Source organism: Jaculus jaculus, chromosome 5 (assembly GCF_020740685.1).
Source record: "Jaculus jaculus isolate mJacJac1 chromosome 5, mJacJac1.mat.Y.cur, whole genome shotgun sequence".
In the NCBI taxonomy this organism is placed as follows: Eukaryota; Metazoa; Chordata; class Mammalia; order Rodentia; family Dipodidae; genus Jaculus; species Jaculus jaculus.
In genome coordinates, this window is record NC_059106.1 from 132,821,956 (window position 1) to 132,843,589 (window position 21,634).

General features: G+C 38.3%; 1 protein-coding gene across 2 annotated transcripts in view; it reads right to left on the reverse strand.

The window, feature by feature from the left end:
• The window catches only part of LOC101606456 (LIM domain containing preferred translocation partner in lipoma), a 681,167-nt gene that overhangs the window by 34,066 nt on the left and 625,467 nt on the right, over positions 1–21,634 (reverse strand). The window lies entirely within an intron of this gene.

Here is a 21,634-nt window from a genome sequence, read left to right on the forward strand (position 1 = left end):
TGCACCTAATCCCAATTTACTAGGAACCCAAGGCCTAGAGGTGAGGAGGTAAGTACTTGCAGCACCAGACAGTTTAGAAACAGTCACAAATAGAGTAATGTTGCATCTTAGTGAAAATGAAGCAAAATAGTGCCTTGACTATGGACAGTTCACATCCCTAACACATTCACTAAGAACAAACAAGGCAAGTCCTGGATTCCTCATTTGTCAGTCATATGGATTTATATGGTGTCTCAAAAGTAGAAAACCACATGTGGCAATAGATCTAGAAATCAAGATTCATGAACTGCATGCCATTTGTGGAAAATATTGACATTATTACCCTATAATTAGAAATACTTTAATTCTACTCATTTGGGGTCTGTTTAAAGTGACCCATAACATTTGTGAAATATCTGAAAGCAATAAGAAATAGATACAAATTGAATGTTTTATGAAAGCCTAGGTAAGTATATCTAATAGAATAAAGCAACTCCTGGAACCCAGCATGAACATTTACCCATGAATTTGCTCACGCATGGAGTCCCTATTGTGGACAAAGCCTAATTATGAGCCCTGCAGGGACAGAGTGAAGAGCAAGATCATAGAAGCTGTCCTTGTCAAGTTGCTCACACAGAAACTATGAATAGGGCAGCCTCACAGGATGGGAAAGGTGATGAAACTGAAAACTCAGAGTACACCAAGTACTCATTATGCATAAGTCTATGCAAACGTGACAGTCCTGAAACTGGCATCAATTATTTCCATAGAAATGCGCATACCCAGAGATGTTTTGTATTTGTCCGCCTCCAAGCCTATAGACTAAAGACAATAATCTTTCACTTTGCTCCTAAAGGAGGAACATCAAAGAGGCTTGAGATGTGAGGGGGCCCAGGCTCACAGAGAGAGAGAGGCAAACAGTAGACTGGCAGTGGTTACTTATTCCTTTACTCTCTTCTTCTTTAAAGAAAATTAAAACAAACATTTCCTGGAGTTTTGAAAATTCCAACATGACCTCAAGTTCTAGACAGAAGCAACATATGAAATTTTTCTGAAATAAAAACAATATTGCCAGAAAGCACTTGTAAATCCTGACAAAGGTTCCTGTGATAAGAAATAAAGCCCCATTCTGCTCATCACAGCTATAAAGACATATCGTAACAAGATGCATATGGGAGGCAATTAGAATGGTTTCTTTTCCACCTAAACTATTGTGACTTCATTACTAATACCAGGCCAAAGGCCTGTGCTCAATTCCAGAATTGTTGTCTTTTTGATGGATGCCTTCCCCACAGGAGAGAATGGGCACAGTCACACTGCCCATGCCTGGCTTCATTGGCATCTACGTGACACTTTCTTCCCCTTAATGGAGGACTGTTATAGCTGTGGTTATTGATGGCACTGGGTGTCACTCCTATGGCAAGTCCAACACTACCTTCATAGCTATTCTTTTAATGACCTTTGAGCCAGGTGAAATATTACAGTTAAAGCTGGATTCAATTTGCTTTGTTAGAAGAAGTAATTGTAGGGTACAAATATCTAACATAATTGCAATGAAATGAGAGAAAGAAGTATACCAAAATAGGTAGGAGTTAACTTTACCAGATTTTTTTTTTTCTAGGCAGGTCTTTCCTATAGGCTCAGTTGCCTCATCTGCAAACTGGGAAAGCTAAAGCAAATGCTGTTATAACGTATGAACTGTAACACTCTCCCGCCTGTGAGTTGGGAACTTTTGGCATGAATTTTTATTGATAATCCAAGTACTGATGTCATGGTAAGAACTGAGATTGTATCACCTGACTTGTGGGAAAACTGAACATTAGAACTTCCATTCACACCTAGGAAAACAGACAGTTTAAGGAATGGTTCCCGTATTATAATGACAAACAAGATCAACAAATTGCAAGAACTTACCACCTACTAGAGGAAACTGAGTGCCTAAATAAATAAACTATAATTTTCTGTAGTGTGTTATAATTAGTTTGTGGAAAATCTCAGGACCACAGAGAAGAAAGCAAATGACTGATGTGGTGGTTTGATTCAGGTGTCCCCCATAAACTTAGGTGCTAGGTTCCGAGCTGATGGATATTTGGGAATTAATGCCTCCTGGAGGGAATGTATTGCTGGGGACCGGCTTATGGGCTTTATAGCCAGTTTCCCCATGCCAGTGTTTGGCACACCCTCCTGTTGCTGTGGTACAGTACACCTTATGTTGGCCAGGTGGTGATGTCCACCCTCTGCTCATGCCATTGTTTTCCCCTGCCATCATGGAGTTTCCCCTTGAGCCTATAAGCCAAAATAAATCTCTTTTTCCCAGAAGCTGCTCTTGGTTGGGTGATTTCTACCAGCAATGCGACCTGGACTGCAACAACTGCCCTGGTGGATAAGGCTGATAGAACCATATTTGAACCACTCAGATAATCAGCTAATAGAACTCCAAAATTCACACATGCACACCAACTCCCATCAGATTAGAAAGCAAAAGCCCAATAAACGCCCAAATCCTCTCAAAACCAAACCAAAAAACCACCCTGCAGGCATGGACAAAAATGAGGTATGATGAAGATATGTAAGTTATGACCTCTTGTTATCACAGAAATACTTGTCATAATACTGACAAGGGATGAGGTAAGCACTCAACAAAGGATAAGAGCCATTTGGGTGGGAGCAAATGTACAAGTCTATAGATATGCCAGATGGCTGGGAAAGTAGTCTGATGTAAGTGGGGGACTTTTAATTTCTTAAAATATATTTTATTTATTTATTTGAGAGAGAGAAAAAAAAAAGGGCATACAGGGCCTCCAGCCACCTCAAGCAAACTCTAGATGTATGTGCCACCTTATGCATCTAGCTTATATGGGTCCTGGAGAGTCCACCTGGGATCCTTTGGCTATGTAGGCAAGCACCTTAACTGCTAAGCCATCTCTCCAGCCTGGACTTTTAATTTTAATCATGGGACCTCTGTCCTATTCTCCCTGAAGGAAGCAAAACAAATCCACACTGAATTAATTACTGTGAATAGTGCCATATAAATAGAAATAAGATATGCCTTGAAAAACACATTTACAAAAACATATTTCTGTCTTCCAATTGAGGAGAATCAAAACGTGAACAGCCTATGTTAAAAGAGTTGCCCACGCTTGCTAGGACATTCTTGAATGGATACATTAAACACCTTTATGATTTCATGGTGTCTTGGGGATTTATTTCACTCTTGGTGGTTTGTGGTTATAGCAAGGACCCTAGGGAAAACAAATGAATTTGGGGCTGACTGGGTGTGCGAAGTGGCTGGATTTATAAGTGAAGACATGTTGCTTAGTGGAATCTTTCATCAGGTAACTGTCAAGGCTCCAGAAGCCCTTTAAGAAGAGAAACATGTCGAAACCAGTTTTGCCTGCAGACAGAGGGATGCTAATTGCTTTACCCAGATTCTCTTCAACCTTCTTACATGTAGTAGCATAAAAATAGCCAAGCTTTCTACACCGCCTCTAGGATTTAACCCCCCACCTGCAAAAAAGAATTCATGTTTCAACTCTGTCTCTGCCATAGGTTTGCTTTGGAGCCTAATTACTGGCTAAGTTTGATGACAACATAACTGGCTCCAGGGGCTTCTTGTTCCTACCAAACAAAACAGAAAACAAATTCCTGAAGCAAGACCTGAAATGTACCACTGGGAATAGTCAGTGATGCAATTCCAAACTGGGGCTGCTTTTCTCTTTATCTTCTCATCAGTAACTTCCCTGCAGAGCCTGTCTCCATCAAAGTTGACTGGCTTTGACAAATATTGACTGACAAATGACCATTATTTTAATAATAATAATAATTTGCTTATTTATAGATAATAAGAATATTCATAAACACTATCTCACTTGACGGCCAGGGCTCATTAACTTAAAGAAATGAGTGAATGTTTATACTGCTGGCAAGGAGTAAAACTAGTGCATGAGATCAAGTTGTCACATGCATTCTCCTCTAGTCCTCCTTCCATGAGGGAGGGCCATTCAATGCTGTTAGAAAGGCACCCAGGACCCTCCAGTGACAAAAGAATGCAGATCCTTTCACTGGTGTGTTTATGAATTAATTTTTCCCAAAGACTAGGTACCTTTTGAGAGTATATTACCCTCAGTAGAGTGATTCCTGACAATATGCAAACCTGTTAATTCAGAAAGGGTTGTCCTGTGAAATGGCAGCCTGTCACTGGGGGTGATGCATCAGAATCCTAGAAACACCCACGTACTAGGAAAACTGTAAAGAGGATTGCTTTACCAGGCAGAAAGGCTTTCAAAACAGTATTTGAAAATGGCAAAAGGCATTGTGTTAGCTTTTGATTGCTGCCTAACAATTTTAGAGGCTTAAGATAACACACATCTATTATCTAATGGTTTCTAAGGGCTTCACTAGGTCCTTGGTTGTGTTCAGGCTAAGATTCATTGTCAAGCCCTTTAGATTATCAGCACAATGCATTTCTTTATGGATGTATGACTCAGGGCTGAGCCCTTCTGTTGACTAATGACTTGAAGTCATTCTTTGGTCCCAGAGGACACTCACAGTTCCTTACCTTATGGGCTTCTCATCAGTCTGCTGAGATGAACAAGAGTTAATCTTATAATGTTTTATAATCATGATCATGCTACATCTGAATACCTTTATCTTCTATACATTGGAAAAAATTACAGGCTTACCTAGTACTTGAGGAATGTATGTTACACAAAAGTATCACCATCAGAAGGTAACAGCCATTGGGAGTTTCCTTAGAGCCTGTCTTCCACAACCATCAGTATTGAAAAGTTGTAGGAAAAGAACAACTTGTTCTTTTAATCTTTTACATAAATGCTATAACTGCCCACTTACTGGAGGCTCATCAAAAACTAGGAGGTATATACTAAGGAACATCTATATTAGATAGTTTATTTTTTTCTGAGGGGAAGAGATAGTAATATTTATTCTGATGTTGATTGGTTATTAGCCAGCATGGCCCTAGGAATCATCTTTTAAAAATATTTTATCTTTATTTGTTTATTTGACAGACAAAGGAGGAGAGGAGAAGGAGGGGAAGAGGGAGAGGGAATAGGAGAGGGAGAGGAAGAGGGAGAGGCCGGGGCCTCCAGCCACTGCAAACAAACTTTCTTCTGCATCTTGAAAAGAAACTGGGTCTTTGGCTTTGCAGGACAACACCTTAACTGCTAAGCCATTACTCCAGCCCTCCCCCCCCCCACAGAAATCATCTTAATGATAGTTATGATTATATATGTAGCTCGATACATTATATAATAAAGGAGGCACTACTAATTTATCACAAAAGGGAGTACCAACATTGAGAATCTGAGGAATGGATTCTCATTGTAGACTCACTGTATAAACTTGGTCAGGTTATATGTAAACTAGTATAGCTGCCAAATTTAACTCAAGCAAAACCCTGACCTGGGTCACTACTAAATCTATACCAAGGAGGAGGAAGTTGGGTGAACAGGCTTACAGGGTTATCTCCTGTTACTAGAGAAGCTTCTCCTCTGCTAAACGCCTTGAGCCCTCTCCTTGACTTTGCCTTCAGACATGACCATGAGCCTATTGGTTTTTACAGGAGCCTTGTCCCTCAGCTGGTAAAGTTGTAATATTTGTGGGAATGAAGTTCTTATGTCCCTGTAGCCTATCTTTGCCAACTCTGATAACCTATTTGGCATCACATCCTAGTAAATTATTGTCCTTTCTGAGGACCATGACAAAAGGAGGGTAGAAAAATCTTAATGTCTACTTGTGCATTACTCTGCTTTTCTTTTCTGTTTTAATTTATTACTTTTATAATCCAGAGCATAGGTCTTAGCTTCAATGTTACTTACTTTAATTGATTATAAGTCTAGTGAGTATTTATTATATAATATAAACACTATAGTTTTGAGATTTCACAAAGACTTATATGATTTCAATATTTCCAATTTCCAAAGAATAGTTTGTGAAGTCAAAGTCAGTTCAGCAATAATCCTAAAAAGCACAGAATGTGATCAGTTTCCTGGAGTATGTTGCACTAGACCCACAGTGCTGACAGAACTTATGATAAGACAAATTTCTATGCCATCTTTTAGCATCACTGAATTTTATAAGTAGCTATATATCTGTTTAAGGTGGCTCAGCACATTGGAAGAGGTCCAGAAAAATAACTTGCTTTATTTCTCTAATGTATTTATTTGTGGTGACTACTTTAAAAATAATATTTGGATGCCAGGGGTTACAAATATTCCTAATTTTCAATCTATGTGCTTGTCATTAATTCTATTTTATATATAATATATATGACCCCCTTATTCATACATGAAAATTCTAAAAAGGTTTTTGCAGTTGTGGTATATCTACTTCTATCCTCTACAAAGAAGCTACCAACCATTATATTTTCACAAGTCTTATTCATCGCTCTCAATTTTGTACACCATTCATATTTTCTGAAATGTCTTAACCTGTCTTTTAGTTATCAAAATGTGCCTGTGAGTGAGGAAGGCAAGAGTTCTTTATCTTAGAAAAATGACGGCTGAGGCTTTAAGTCCCTGTTAGGATCAGCTGGTGAGTAAATAGCACAGCTGGTATGTGAATTTAGGTCAAACAACTGCTAAGCATATCCTTTTCAAGCCACTATCCTGCTTCAGAGAGTAAAGAACAGGTGCTGACTCTGTCACTTTTAGCCATGTGCATTTGGATCTCTCATTCCACCTCTCTGAGGTTACTTCCTTAGCAGTCAGATGAAGCTAGTAAGATGTGAAGTTTGCAACTCACACAGCGGTTCAAAGGATCAAAAGAGATATTACATTTCCACAGTTAAGTATTCAGTGTGTAAGAATGTGCTTGCTAGGTAAAGGGGCAGATGAAGAGGTTTGGGAGGGACAGAAATAGTCAGGTTTGTGGAACACAGCTGTAGAATTAAGTGACTGTATTTTAAATGATCTATGAGAAGCTCACAAGAAGGAGCAGAGGGGAGGGAAGGTCAGGGAGATAGCCATTTTGTAAGAAACAGGAAGTGAGATTAGGAGGTAGGTAGAGAAGCTAAGGAAAACACAACTCTTGTTTAAACATAAACACTAATTAAAATTAGAGTATGGTGCTAAACATTGGTGTTGATAGATTATTGTGCCTAGAAAAGGGGTATTCCAAAATTTTCTGTATGGGGGGGGGAGCACTATGGAGGATACAGATCTTTACATAGATTTAGAGCACTTTGAGAAAAATACCTGATGTCAACCTCTGGTCTTCCCACACATGAACACACACATGTGAATATGCATTCACACACATGTGTACACCAGTACATATGAACACATACACACATAAACACATCCATATATTCATACACATACAAAATAAAAATGTACACAATCTAGTAGGAGAAAGGGACACTGATGCAAATATAGAAACTAAGAAAAATGGAATGCTGCAGGTACAAGTTAAGGTAATAATATCATCTACATAACACATAAATGCATATATCACATATACAACAGATTATAGTAAGCATAATGTATTCTGCCATACTGGTCATTATATGTTGATATGACATGAGTTCCTTGCCAAACACGGTATCATCTTATCTAATCCTCATAACAACCCAAGGAGACATCAGGTTCCCTTATGACTCCTGATATGCAGGTGAAAAAAGTGGGGCCCAGTGAGTACTGTTAACCTACCAGGTCACATGATTGGAAGGAATAGAGCTAAGATTCTAATTCCAGCCCAGGTGGTCTGATTCTGGAACAGAATGCCTAAGGCCCTTCTCTTCTAGTCTCCCATATTCACTCCTACATTATTACTCACCAACACTATTATTTTGAAATGGTCTCTGTGTACCAATCATACTTCAACTGACTATTGATTAGAATGCAAGCTCCATGAAGTCAGAAATATTCTGCTTTTCTTAACACTACAGAATTTTAAAATATTAAATGATTATTTTATTTTTTACTGACAACTTCCATAATTGTAAACAATATCCCATGGTAATTCACTCACTCTGCCCCCCACTTTCCCCTTTGAAACTCCACTCTTCATCATATCCCCTCCCCCTCTCAATCAGTGTTTCTTTTATTTTGATGTCATGATCCTCTCTTTTCAGATGGTAGTGACCTTGGGATGACTCAGAAGGCACCATGGTGCTGAGAAGAAATGACAGAGGAGTGCTCAGCACTGAAATATCTCAATAACACCTTCCATAGCTCACGGTCCATTGTAGAAGAGGTGGCAGAAAGAATGTATGAGCCCAAGAAAGGGTAGGACACCTTACAATGTGCTCCTCCTGACACAAAATGGCCTGGATATCCATGACTTCACAGTGCCTGATATTATCTATACAACATTACAGAATTTTAAAAAGCAGAATGGCGCCTGCAACACAGCATGTGCTTGATGATAGTTGTTGGAGCAGACAAATGACTAAGTGTTGAGATCATATTATCTTGTGGACAAACAGAGTCAGATGGAAATATCTGAAAGAGGGATGGGATGCACCAGGAAAAGGTAGACATAGTTAGGTAGAAGAATGGGGAAAAAAATTCTGTCAATAAAAAGAGACTGGAAAGCAGGTGTTTGGGCAGCAGATGGAAGGAACAGGGGTTGTTTGCAGGTCAGTGAAAAGGATGATGAGAGATTTACAGTTCACATTCCAGCAGGCATTCGGCTTGGGACACGCTGGAAGCTCCGTTCACACACGTAATGCGGTAACATAGCTGAGGAAAGGAATCTTCCCCCACCCTACCACTTGGCTTGTGTCCCGTCTCCTCTTGTTGAGGCACAAAAATCCAAGGTTTTCTTCTTCTTTTCTAGTCTCCTTGTTTGGCCAGTGTTGGGCTCCAAATCTCTCTTTTGCACTGTCAATGACTTGCCAGACTGAGCTGTAATCAGTAAGACTTTCATGAAGTATAAAATTGGGTATGACTTCTTTATTTACCCATCTTTCTACCCTGTCATAAAGAGTCACCATAGGATATAAATCATCATGTTTGCCTCGTGAATTGGCATTATTTTGACTGCACTATTTACACTACTAGAAAAATAAAACTATGGGGTCATGTGCAGTCCAGTGCAGTGGGAAACTATCTTCCTGAGATGTGCCTGGGCAATGGTATGGAATCACTACTACCATTGTAGCCTTATTTCATAATAACATGCAGGGTTGGGTGCCAGCTCTGAGATGTGTCTTAGTTCTATTTGCTGTCTATATGATCTTAGTTTTATGATCTTAGATAAATCTTAATTTATTCACTTGAAACAAAGAAGGTTTAGTTAGGGTGGTAATATTTAGACTGCTTTGAAATTCTTGCCAACTTATATTCAATTCTGTCAATATCAAAATTATTCAAATCGCCCAGGTAATTGGCTCTTTGTAGTTGCCCCAGTCAAGGGATCTGCTTGCCTTCCATATTTTACATTTGGTTTCTGCCATTTTCTCATTCCCCCATCTAGTAAGTCTTCTTTGGATAACTATAGTGTATGAAGAACTGCCCTAAGTCTGATGCAGAGAGCACAAGGAGAGATAAGGCACCACCTTACCATTATCATAAAATTTAATAGCTAGTGTTAATATAAGACATACTAAATACAGTATGGCATAAGAGAGGTTCCGAGCTGAGAGATAAGAGTCCCATGATGATTATTGATGACCAAGACAATACTTTTTCAGAGGAAACGGTATTAAGTTGGGTCATGAGAATGGGGCATGTGCCTGGGCTGGTTGTAAGGAACTCCAGAGAAAGATAATGTCAGTGATGGAAAAACTTAGTGCTAACCTGAAGGGAGTAGGAAGGGAGCCCAAAGAAGTAGAGAAGAAGGTAGATCATAGTGAGCCTAGACTCCAGACTAAGCTGCCTAGAAATGATGAGAGAAAACAGCTCTCTCTATTGCCTGCCATGCCTCATTCCTCTTTGTCTACTCTTCTGCCTATTTGAATTCTATCTACCCTAAGACATATTGACTATATGGTACCAGTATTGGGAAGAACCTATTGAAGGAGACTTTAAACTAATTAATTACTGCTGGAAATTAATGGGGCAAACATCCACAGTGAGGATGGCCAGGATGCCTCTTTATCAGTAAATCTTCAGGTAGTAGAGGATATTTTGTCAACATCCCTGATCCAAATGAAATATAAATTTGATCACTTTGAAAAAGGTAAATATATATAACAAAATAAAACTGAAGGCCCTTCAGAATATGAAGAAATCATAAGCTGCTCTCCCTCTGTCTACTAAGAGTCTGGGACTGTTTGGAGTGTAGCGTTATTTCTGCATAGGCCATTGGCAGCTGCTCCTGAACCAAAATAAGTGAGAAGCTATAGAGTACAAGCTGTACACTACACAGAGTGGCACATAAAGACCCAGGGGAAGGGAAGGTGAGAGGAGAGGAGAGCTGAGGGGGTGTAGGAAGGAAAGAAAGGCTAGGTATGATTATGTCACCAGGTATCCTTGGCAACCAGGAAACATCTTGTACATTCTGTTTGAGAGTTCAGCAGCACATGGAAGAAAAATGTGCCCTGCTTCTGTCAACATCAATAGCATAGGGACAGGACATCCCTGATCCTCAGTCAAGGTGAGAGCAGAGATTTTCAAGTTCCTTAAGCCTATGTATTTTGCAAAACAGAACTTTTGGTTGGAATATCTGTGTGTATATAATTTTTTTTGTGTGTGTGCACATGTGCATAGAGAAGGGTTTTAGAATGTACTGGCAAAGAAAGCAGCCATAGCGCAGACATAAAGTAGTGGGTATTGTGACACACTGGACATTGAGGTTAACTTACTCTGAAGGGTGAATCTGATCAGCTCAAGGGGCATTGTATAGCTTGCTAAAGAGAAGCTCAACTCAAGTGGCTCACACTGTCAAGAGACAGAACACATGAGTCTGAAACATGACTCTAATGAAGACACCTTGCTGTCATACTTAGTTTGGCAGGCTAAGAGATTCTGGGAGAAAAAGAGTAATGAAATTTATCTGTCTTTTGCATGAGGATGCAATGGGCACCTGGAAGATAAACCTGGGATCCACCACAGGCTTAGCTTGCTGCCTCTTTTGCAGGTCTGCTCAGATACCCAGAAAAAGACACATAAAAGGCTGTCCTCAACTGCTGAGAAATTTTGAAATACTAATAATAGGAATTGTGGTTGAATATCTACTACTTTGTATGTCAATGGCCAAACAGTTCTAGCTAGTTTATACCTAATACTTAAATAGTTCTTATAATACATCGGAGAATATTCTAAGTGAGGCATATGCACACACTCTCTCCACAGTCATGTATCCACATATGTATGCATATATGCTAATAAGAACTATGAATATGCAAATGTTTATATACACACCAGAATTCAAAATTTATAGCAACTCTGTTACAGGAATTCTTATTATCCTTGTTTAAGATTGGAATACTAAAGCACATAGGGAAGTAACGAACAAAACCATCCAACTAGTTTGTGTTAAAACTACATTTGAATTATCTCTGTCCAAGCTGGAAACAACCATGTGATACTTCCATACTGAAAAAAAAAGTCCTTTCACATACATGTGTGCATAAGTATGAGCATGCATGCATGTATATGTGCACATACACACACAACATACACTCTCCGAGAAAGGCTGGACTGCTGCATCCATTCAGAGGTGAAATTCAGACCATAAAGACAGTATCAATGATCATCACCTATGATTTTATTATGTCATGGTAAAACAAACATGGTATTGCTAATCAACTCTGTAGTACATGGTGATGCGACTTATAAAGAATTTCTAAAATGAGGCATGTCCATGAATGTGAGGGGAAGCACATCACACTGAAGGGATGAATGTCTCCTGCTCAGAGGCATTTATTCTACCAATCCATAAGAGCAACTTGGTTTTTAGATGCCCCCCCCCACTCCTCATTCCCAACAGCACTCTCCTATCTGACCTGAGGCTTCTGAAGCCTGTGTGTCATCATCACCTTTGCTTTGGTGGCTTCATTTATAGTGGGGACTGTCTAGTTTCACTCTGAAACTCCGATGAAGCCAGATAAATGTGTCAAAGATGATAATGGACATGTGATACTAAAAACAGTACTGACATAATTCAGAAAATGTATGTGCACTCAGTTCACATCTGTGGTGATGCAGTTGACATGTTATTCAGTAGAAAATATCCATTCTTTCTTGCATGTCTACAGAAGGGCACACAGCCCCAGGAAAGCCAGAATTCTTTGAGGATGGCCCTTATCCCTGCAGCTTACAGCCTAACTTGAAGAGATGCCATCTAAACTCAAACAGTAATTCCCAGCTCTCTGGTAAAGGATGCCATTCTAGGTTAGAACCACCTAATACAATTCACTCTGATAGTTGAATAGTTCTGCAATCTCTCATGTGCTAACCACTAGCAATATGTTACTATTCAGGATTTCAAATGTGGTTAATATGCCTAAACAGCTTAATTTTCAATTTCATTTGCTTTATCTAGCATGTAGATAAACAAACCTCAAGTGGCTAATGAGTGTTAGGACAATCCATTCCTAGACCTCCATTTTATTTTTGTCATTTGAACCTGTTACCAAATGACTTAATGCATTCTATGAGCATAACATAGGGATGGTAAGTGAAAAGTATCTGCTTAAAATCATCTAACTTATCCAGAATTTGAGCCAGAATAGCAATATAGCCCTCTTTTTATTCTAAACTTCCTTTCACTTAAATCCACATATCTGAGATAAAGACATGATACAAATAGTGTCTTATGAATAAAATCATGATCATTAGCTTCCTATTTTCTCCTGAAAACCAATGAATTTTATAGCACAGTATGTTTAAAAATTAATGGCCTTCAGGATAAGCAACAGAAATAACAACTAAAGTCTGCTCTGCTATATTTCATAAGACAGATAAATATAGGACAGAATATAAAGTCCTTTGACAAATGATGAAATTGGCCCATTAAAAACATAATTTATAGTCATATGTTAAAATTATGAGTAGCACATTTTTTGTACTAATAAAGGTTATGCTAAAATTCTTATTCGAATTTTTGTTTGTTTATTTTTTGAGTTAGGGTCTCACTCTTGCCCAAGCTGACCTGGCACTCACTCTGTAGTCCCAGGCTGGCCTCAAACTCACAGCAATTCTACCTCTGCCTCCTAAGAGCTGGGATGAAAGATATGTGCTACCATGCCCAGCTCATTAGAATTTTTGACAATGGACTGATATAATTTCACATCCTACTTCCATGAATATCAATTTTTAAATGCTTATTTACTTATGAGGGAGAAAGAGAGAGAGACAGCAAGAGCATGAGTATGTGTGTATCTGGGCCACCTACCACTGCAAACTCTAAATGCATGTGTCACTTTGTACATCTCGATTTACGTGGGTACTGGGAATCACACCCAGGCTGTTATATTTTGCAAGAAAGTGCCTTTAACCACTGATCCACTTATCCATCTCTCAAACCCCTCGGAATTTCTTTAATTTCATTTGTTCTTTGCCTTTTTATACTAAAGCAGTTATATATTATTATAAAATCCAAAAAGTATTTTGGAGTCATGAGAATTCAAAAAAAGCCTCAGCAAAATAAAACATTTTAATTTGTTTTACTTGTTCTTTTTTATTAACATTTACAACATAGATGTTGTGTTTGTATTTTTCCTACCCACCCCCAATCTGTACCCAATAAAAAATGTTTCCAAACTGGGATGCCAAGTTTCCATCCAAATACCACTTTGTTTAATATCCCTGGGTGAACCCTGTCTAAAACAAAGATTCACACTGAAGCTTGGATGAACATACTATTGAAAAAGCAAGCTCAACCTCTGTGTAGTCATTTGTGTCCCACAAAGCTACCAGGCATGAGTTAAGGGCTCCCTCAAAGGATGAAGGCCTGGTTTAACAGTTGCCAAACTCTGTCAACAGGGAAAAGTTATTTAGTGATTATAAAGACACTTATTTTCACCCATATCTTCCAGAAAGGCTGGGAGGTTTCACACTGTTTACCCCATTACCTTGATTGATACCCTGCCTTGTTTCCTGGCTTGCACACTGATTGGGAATTTAAGTCAGACTCTTGAGAAAGGAGTAGCTGAATCATATAACAGGTAACTATCTTTACAATGAAATCAATGCTATGCAGCCCATGCCCAGGCTTCTGTATGGGCAGTTCCCCTCTCCAAACAACTGCCATAACATAAAGTTTACTGTGCTTTGTATTAAAAGAGAACAAATAACAACAAAAATACTATGAAAGGATTTACTTTGGAGGGATTTCATACTGACATAAGAAAGAATTTCCTGTACATATGGTCCCCAATTTTAGACACAATGCATTCCTGGAAATTGTATCATAAAGCAGATCACCAGAAGGGAAAACTGTGATTTTGCCTGCTTCTTTCATTCAACAAACATCTACTGAATGCCCACTGCATCCCAGGCACAATGACAAGCTCTTCCCTGTTCACACACAGCCTAAAAAAGAACGATCCATGCATCCAAATGGGTAAGCCTATAAGAAAAAAAAAAAAAGTATGTGTTTTAAAGGCTATGCAAAATAAGCAGGTTAGCTCAGTGATGAAGAAGGGTGAGGTTAATCACATGCTGTTCCAAACTGTAATATAGATGGTTATTTCTGTTTGCAATGGCTTGAAACTTGAAAATTCCTTAAAATCCCGCATCCCCTGTAATCTAGTACTATGGGGTAGTAGTAAAAACTTTTCAGAGGAAGTGGAGGTCTGCACGGGGGTTATGACATGGAAGTAGAAGATGGGACCATGGCTACATCTTCTTTGGCGTTCTGGTGGTTGGGGGAGTGGTTTTGCTTTAGCACATCTTCCTTTCATGAAATGTTGCCTTCCTGTCTGTTCAAACTAATCATGAGTCTCCAAGCCTGCAAGCCAAAAGTAATATTTTCTCTTGATTAAGTGACTATATAGGGATTTATTCTCATGATGGAGAGCTGACTACCATACCTTGCAAGTATACTGTAAGCATCTGTACAACTGTGCCACGTGAGAACTTGGCAAACCAAGTTCCCATAGATTTTCAGAGTTCTCTTCAATCTACTGCTCCTGGTGTCATTCTTCATCTTTTTCTCTCAGAATTTGTCTAATATGTTTATGACACTTCAAGCCTCCAAATTTTGGGTCAACCCAGCAATGTCCATTTTTTACATGTGAGAAGAGAATGTTCCTATGTCATATTCTCCAACATTTCTCAAGAAGTTTTTTTTTCCATCATTTGATAACCTACAAGATATTCCCATCTTAAAAGAAGGAAAGGATTTAATAATTTTCATGACAACTTGGTCAGGTATTACGGACCCTTTCATCACCAAAGCTCTTGCTTACATTCTGAGACTCCAGAAAGAGGGAAAAGAACCAATCCTACATTTTCTGGGGAGACTAAGACACTAAGGGGCAACTGACACCATAGGAACTATGATTCTCTTTTGATAGACAAAATTAAGCCTTCAAAGGGAGAAAATCAACAGATATCAATTTATTCCCCAGGTAAAAATGAGAACAATGCCCCAAAAGTTGTATAATGGGACTAGGAAGATAACTCAGTGTGAAAGAATTATTGGTATGTAAGCTTTAAGACATGAGTTCTATTTGCAGCAGCCATGTAAAAGGCCAGACACAGTCAAGCATGCCTAGAACCAAACCATGAGGGGGGTGCATGGGTTGGTTGAAGACAGAGTGATCATTAGGGATACTTGGTCAGCTAGTGTTATAAAAATTCAGGGAGTTAGGAGTTTGTCAGACTCTGTCTCAGGGAAGTGAGGCAGAAGAGCAATAGAGGACACCTGATATCTTCCACAAATTTTCATACATGTTTGTATGAGGTACATTTACACACACACACAAAATGTTCTTTTAGGGATGTTTTCCTAACTTTAATGTGTTAAGTGTAGATAAATAATGGTATTGTAATGAGTTGAAATAAAATACAAGTATTTAAATCCAAGTTCTGGACAGAATAGTGTAAAGAATATATGGAAAAATATATCTATGAGTAAAATATATTTGGAGTAAAAATACACACATGTTATTGTCAAGCTACACTCAAAGATGTAAGTATATGGAAGTATACAAATATATAGTATAAATAACATCTGACTAAAATTTTAGTAAAAAAGAAAAATAAGCAGAATAGGTATTTTTAAATGTTAGATTAAGTGATATTACAAGTAATATTAAATGTCTATGCTCTATTCTGATAAATTTCTATAAGAATGATGAGAAAAAGAATAAATTTCAATGGATGTCACCAAGAGAGCTTTAAAGAATACTGATTTCTGGGACCCACCCCAGACATGCCAAGAGCTCTACAATATAGCCAAAGCATCAGTTTTTGAAGTGCCAGATCACTGTGTTTAATTACAAATGAGAAGCACTGCTTTTAGAACACAATTCTTTTCATCTATGTGATTTATTCATCTTAAAAGTATACTTCCAAGGGAATTTGACTTACATTATACCTAAAAGCCACATATAGTTGGACTGTTGAAACTAAAATCTGAAAATAAATCCAAGATTACAAAAGACAGAAGACAGAGCTGTGGTATAGATCTAAACATGGGAATCCCTACAGCACAGCAATGAATCTAGTCTTGTGCATCTGGTAGGGAGGACAAAGACATGATACGCAATTTAAAAAATTGTTAAAGAATCTTAGAATTAAAGTTGAATAGCATTTAAAAGTTAAATTGACATGAGGAAACATTAATAATAGTTTCATAGAAAATGGTCTCTCTTTCTCTGACCCTCACGCTCCTACCTCCTGCACCCTATCCTACATACAACATGCATGTGGCCTTTAGCCTGTGCTCTGCAACACCCCCAGTCCCCAGACCCACCTTTTCTTACACAAGTGCTGACTTCTTGTAAAAGCTAATGGAAAAGTTAAATTTTAATTTTATGAAAATTGAAACACATGTAGGTAAGTTAGCTGGGCTTACTCTAGGGGAAACTGTTTCTAACAAGAATAATTACACTGAGTGTTTGTATGTAACAATATCCTTCCATTTATCATGTTAGTACTTTCTGATACATCACTAGAATAGTATTAGGAAATAAAGATGAGGATATTCTGATTCGGTAGTGAGGAGAAGCAAATACAAATAAAAAAACATAATAATTCACACTGGCAGTTATGAAGAGTTTTTTTTGGAAGGATATTGATAGGAACTTTTGAGAATTACTTTCCTCCTATTATGCCAGTGCTCACATTTTCACAGACACAGACACACACAGATACACACACACACACACACACACACACACACACACACACACACACACACACACTTTGGTTTTGAGGGATAATTTACAGATTATATTTTATAATATCTGTTTAAAAATAACTTGAATCCTTGAGTTTCTGTTTCCTCTGTTCTTTCTTCAGTTGAATTGACCTATATGACATACTTGAAAACACAACTTTACAGGACAAAACATACCAGTGAACATAATAATGAATTCCAAGGGGGAAATTCTTTCAACCTTTCACACATAACCAATGATTCATATCTGATAGCACTTAATGTGTTGGATTTAGACAAGTGATTACCACATTTTCTAGGAGAATCTGCTGAAAACAAAACTAAGTCACTTATACAATACTGAAAATATATTCTGAGTCTTGTGGACTTGCATGTGTAGCTAAAATCACAGACAATGTATAACTTTTCTGAGACCTCACATCTACCTCAAGTAGACACAAAGCTTTCTTTTCAAATAGGATGCTTGAGGATCTTTTTCCAGTTGATGTTCATCCAGTGGGGCATACCTTCCCACTGCCTCCCACAGATCCTCCATGAAGTAGCCCTGAACAATGTTGCTATCTGTTTCATCCTTTTGTCCTTTGCTCTCTTGCCAGGCTGGCTGGATCACCTACATAGTGATCTTCTCTACTTCCCAACCCTTCACGTAGGCACCCCATTCTTTCTTCTCATTCCTACTTGGTATGATCTGTTGAAGACAGTTCTAGTGTTGCTGAGATGAATATCCAAATGAGACACAGGGAGGAATAGCTTTATTTCAGCTTGCAGACCAAAGGAAATTCCATCAATACAGGGAGAGGTTGGCTCTCAATCATAACTCCAAGCACACACAGAGAAACCACCAACAGCCAGCAAATACCAAAAGCAGCAAGCACACACATGCAGCAAGCAGGATCCTAGAGCTCAAACTTCTCTCATACCTTTGGGCTGGAATTCAGATCCACCCTCAAACATACCATTTGGATGGACTCTAGGATCTACCCCTAGTAACACCCACCCCAGCTAGATGGCTGGAGGCCTATGTTACAAACCTTAACAATAAACCTGAGTCTATTGGGGCACACATTCAAACTACCCCACCATCTATCAAAGATTCCAATATATTTTTTTCACATCTGGTTTCACTTTCTCCATAAAGTTTTTATTGCTGATTACCCAGTTAGAATGAATTCCTTCCTCACCCAAGTTCTGTTTCTTCTAAAACACCCTTCATATAAGCATTTGTTTTAGTTCACATTTTACATTTTTTGCAACTTTTAAACTTTGTTTCTTTTCTTTAATGAGCTTTCTGAAGGCAGGGCTTTATTCCATGAATCCTGTGGCCCCTACAGTAAGACACACTATTAGTACTGTGGTACTTTTTAAAGACATCCTTGGGATTCTAAGACCTTATTAATTAACAGTCACCTAGGAATAAGAGATAGATGATCTTCCTAAGTTACAAACACACACAATCACCTTTCACCTTACACCGCAAATCTTTTGTAGTAAGACCAAAAAAAAAAAAAAAAAAATCCTGAAAATTTTACTAGCTTAATTCTCATGACTACCAGACCTTCCTCTTTATGACAAATTATTTAACCCTCTGTCAATAATCTCAGTTTAATTGAAAGCAAATATGACCATAAAGGGCTGGGAAGAAGGCAGGCATGTGTTAACAGCTTATAAGGAGTCAGGTACTTCAAGTACCAATAGTAACTCTGCAAGGGAAAGACCTCTCTTCATTTTCTTATTTGAAGACATGGTACCTAAAAAGGTCATTACAGGCTCAAGGCAATATTAAAAAAAAAAGCCCAACATAAATAAATAAAGTGGGGATTTACATCCTAGGCTACTGAAGGCTGAAACTTCCATCCTACAAAGCTGCCTCTTGCATATACAAGGCTAACAACTTAGCTGAAGATAACTAAATGATTCCTATTCTAATATGTGTGTATATATATATATATGTGTATATATATTATATAATATATATGTAATATATATAAAAATATATATAATATATATGACATATATATATATATATACATATATATATATATATTTTACTTCAGAATGACAGAGAGAGAGAATGGGTATGCCAGGGCCTCCAGCCACTGCAAACGAACTCCAGACATGTGCGCCCCCTTGTGCATCTGGCTAACGTGGGTCCTGGGGAATCAATCCTCGAACCAGGGTCCTTAGGCTTCACAGGCAAGTGCTTAACTGATAAACCATCTCTCCAGCCCTACTTTATATATTTTGAGGGCTTTAGAGCAACAAACCTTCTCAAGTGGCATAAACTATGAAACCCTGACAATTATAGGAAGGCTTGGCAGAAAAGGGAAAAACACCAATTGAAAAGATTATTGCACATGGATGAAGATACCACTATCAATCATTAAATATATTTTAAAGATATTTTATTTATTTATTAGACAGAAAGAGAGAGAGAAAGAGAAAGAGAATGGGTGTGCCAGGGTCTCCAGCCTCTGCAAACAAACTGCAGACGCATGTACCACCTTATGCATCTGGCTTACATGGGTACTAGGGAATTGAACCTGGGTTCTTAGGCATCACAGGCAAGCGCTGTTAACCACTATGCCATCTCACCAGCCTCATTAGTTTTTGAGGATATATAGTATTAGATGATTCTGATTGGTTATATACATTACTATTCATAAGAACACATTTGTAGCTGTGTAAAGCTCATTAGTTAGAAGTTAGGAAACTTGAAATTCAGTCCTCAAAGCCATGAATTTGCTATGGTGGCTAAAGCACATCATTTCTTTAATTGAGCTATGATTGTATCTACTTATTCAACATAGGGGTTGAAATGCTGACATTCTTTAATTGTGACTGCAGGACCTTACTAGTACGAAGACAGATTCTTCTCCTGTCAGATGCCTGGCTGTTATCAGATGTATATCCAATGATGATACTGATTGCTGTCTTATAAGTATTGGCAGCCCAACGGAGACATTAGTGAAGACTTAGATATGAGCTTGTTAAATAGATGTCCAAAGGTGACTCCATCACTGTTCTCCTTTGAAGTGTATCTGGATATTGCTCTATACTAAAGTATGTTTCTTTACTTTTGGTTTTGGAAGTTCAGTTTTAGGACAAACACAAGGCCTGGTTTTCCATTTTTGTTCTGGACACACCACAACCTTGTAACCATTTCACTTTCAAGCAGATCTCCTCTCCTCACCACAGGCCACAGGAATCCTAACAGGGCTGGGCTTTGTTCTAGGGTGGGGTTTGGCAGTGGCAGGAAAAGTCCTTGTAAAATGGAAGAAGGTGTGATGTGTTTCAGAGCAGGAAGGAAGGGAAAGTTGGCATCTTAATTGAAACAGCTGCAGAAGAGGCATCCAGTGTGCTGCATTCACGTGTACAACTCTACCCTACAGAACTCAGTGCTTTAACAGCCCTTTGGAAACCTGAAAATGGACTTTCCACTCAGAGCTTTGCATTGGCTCACACCAAGTCTTGTTCAGGAAGGTCTGTAAGCAGGTCATTGGCGTCTGTATACAACCTTGATAAGGCTGTGCAAAATCATATCAAGTATTGTTGCAGACCTATAGAAGCCTCAATTTTATGCCAACTTCACGTCTCTGCCTATTAGTGCTTTTAGCACAAGGCCCTGATATGAGCCATAAGTAAGGAATGGTAGGAAATGAACTCCTTTGCCCTGGAAAGTATGTGTTGACTTCACTCTAAGTTCAATCTTATTAGAAAACAATCTGGTCTTTTCAGGGAACCAAATTTCCCCTTCTGGATTATTTATAAATAATTATTTCCTTGCAGCAATCAAAAGAGCAAAGAAAAACCAGGGTACTTCTTTTAACTACTTCGGCTTGAGAGAGAGAGAGAAGAAGGAAGAATACCTGGCCGTTGATTTACTTCCTACTTGTTATGAATGGTTTGTAAACAATTTAGCATCCAATGTCTTTGTGTTCCTATGAAGTGCTTGGTATTCTTCTATGAGAGGCAAAAACACTTATTTCATATACTTCTGTCCTCTCTTCGCAAATGCTTTTAAGTTTTGTTCACTTCCCAGCAACTAAATACAAACACGAATGTGTTTGACAGTTGAATCTGAATGCAGAGTACTTTAGAAGAAAAAATAAAAATTCTCAGGCCATGCTTCCCTAAAAGCATGGACTTGACCGCAATGTAGATAGAATGGGGTACAAGCTCTACTAAAATTTAGGGACAGCAAGTCAGGAAAATTTCCCACAAGACTTGAAGAAGGTATTTAAATTCAGTAATAGGAATGGGACTCAGAATGATGACCATGAAGTAGGAAAGTATCTACAGAGCAGTTTATAGTTTATCAGTTATATTTTCTGATATATTATTATGTTACTTGAATAAAGATCAAAAGTGAATTTTACTTAGTTGAAAGCACTAAATGTAA